The following is a 2,500-nucleotide window of genomic DNA, read 5'->3' as shown; positions in this document are numbered from 1 at the left end:
AATGGTAGTTGAATAAAACTGTCTATGTACATGCTCATTTTAAAGACATTTTTCCCATTTTGAAAAGTATCAAAAATCTCTAGGATTGAGTGAGTGAACGCTACACAAACCGGAAACTCCAACTATGGGCCTTATAAGTCGGCCTCCTGGGTGCAAAGCCCTTCTCAATGGAGGCGTTTAAAACCTGACATCTTGATAATTATTTAGACTTCACATTCCATGTTCAACGCCAGATTCACCCAATATTACTAGATGGGATCATAGATTTATTTCTTTCCTTATCCCACAGCATAAATTATTTGTGTTTCTAACCGTTTAGACTTGACGTAGGTACTATTTTCGGTGGAAAAAAAGAGTAGAAAAAAGGAATATTCTTATTTATTTAATATAAAATTGTTTAAAGAAAGATAATGAAGAAGAAAAAAGGATAAAATTAAATGGCATGATCGATTTCAAAATCATTGTCTTTTTTCGTTTTATTTTTTCTAAATCTTTTGTTTATTTATCATTTTTTAAAAATAACTTGGCATTAACTCACTCAACCCTAACACCGACTATATCCGTAGTTTACCTGATTTACTTTTACCCCATGCCTATATATTACATTTTTATGAGACAAATTAATGGCGTACTATCAAAGCTAATGTTTTTAGTTTTTGGCTGTAATGATAGTTGAAAAAACAAACTATGTAGGTACGTGCTCATTTTTAATACTTTTTTTTCTTCCAATTTTGAAAAGTAGCAAAAGTCTCTAGGATTTAGTGAGTTAAAAATGGCGAACTAGCAATCTAAGCGTTAATTATTTTCCCCTTGTGACTGGAGGCAACACAGACAGTCAGTGATCCCCAGTGACATCAGCCAGTTGACCTATTTCAGCCAAAAACGGAAGTGCGTCTTAACCTTTCGGCGGCAAGAACGATTTTTTGTCCAATAAATAACAACAACCCCACACAGTTAGATTTACGAATGGAGAAGAAAATCAACGAGTGTCTTGCTACTGCTGGACATTGGGAACCTGCTTTGGGGACGAGTTTGAAATTTCAAACGCAAGAATCTTATTATTGTTTACTCCTCTATTCACCTCACTTATTAAATTTAAAAAAAGTATGCCCTTCTGCAACGACATCAAAAGATATCGTCGTCTAGGCATTCCACGAAGGAATATAGAAAATTCATCAAACCAGATGTCTGATGTCAACGGAAATCACCCATGTTGTCACAGTGAGCAAATTGGGGGTTAATAATCTTGAGGAAAAAAACGAAAGTGCCTGAAGCGAGGCTCGAATCCGGGACCTTCCGGGTCACAATGCAATGCCTTAACCACTCGGCCACTTTGCCCACTATTCACCTCACCTATGTTATTTCTTTTCAAAATGTATAGCCCACTTTTGAAAATGATTGGGACTCGAATTTAACCATTTGACAATTTGACATTTAGAATTATCACTGTGGTCAGAATATCAATACGCGTCAATTTTTTTTTTTTTGGGGGGGGGGGGGGGGGGGAGTGTAAAACCCGATACGTGCCGGAGACATTTTTGAACAGCGACGGTGTCTTTTTATACAAAAGGATAACAGAGACGCCTCATGACAATTTAATAGTATGCTATGGTAAAATCGGGGTTTCCCCAAAACTAAGGGGGTATAATAATGATATATTATTACGCCAATAAGTACGTGCCGGAGACATTTTTGAACAGCGACGGTGTCTTTTTATACAAAAGGATAACAGAGACGCCTCATGACAATTTAATAGTATGCTATGGTAAAATCGGGGTTTCCCCAAAACTAAGGGGGTATAATAATGATATATTATTACGCCAATAAGTAGCGTTCAACAGAAAAAAAAAATTCTCAATGAGTATCTACTATTTTATACTTATTCCCTTCCATTACTGTACATTACATATTGAATTCTATTACGATAGTAATGAAAATGTTGCTCATTGTTATTTTTACTACTAGAGCTAATAATATAATAATAATAATAATAATAATAATAATAATAATAATAATAATAATAATAATATAATAATAATAATAATAATAATAATAATAATAATAATAATAATAATAATAATCAATAAATAATAATAATAATAATAATAATAATAATAATAATAATAATAATAATAATAATAATAATAATAATAATTATAATAATATATAATAATAATAATAATATCAACAACAAAATAATAATAATAATAATAATAATAATAATAATAATAAAATAATAATAATAATAATAATAATAATAATAATAATAATAATAATAATAATAATAATAATAATAATAATAATAATAATAATAATAATAATAATAATAATGTTATTGTACTTTGTTCATCCAAAAAGGAAATTAAAAAAAGATTCAAAGTATGACATTCTATATTGTACCCAATTTCCTAAATAAAACAATATCCAAACCCCAATGATGTAATAGTGTTTAGAGACGATAGATCACACAGCAGGAAAATTTCAATGTTTTTAAGGGAAA

The sequence above is a fragment of the Berghia stephanieae genome, chromosome 12 (genome assembly GCF_034508935.2).
Source record: "Berghia stephanieae isolate SIO BIC M18660-M18661 chromosome 12, UCSD_Bste_1.3, whole genome shotgun sequence".
Classification (NCBI taxonomy): domain Eukaryota; kingdom Metazoa; phylum Mollusca; class Gastropoda; order Nudibranchia; family Aeolidiidae; genus Berghia; species Berghia stephanieae.
This window is presented reverse-complemented; position numbering follows the sequence as displayed.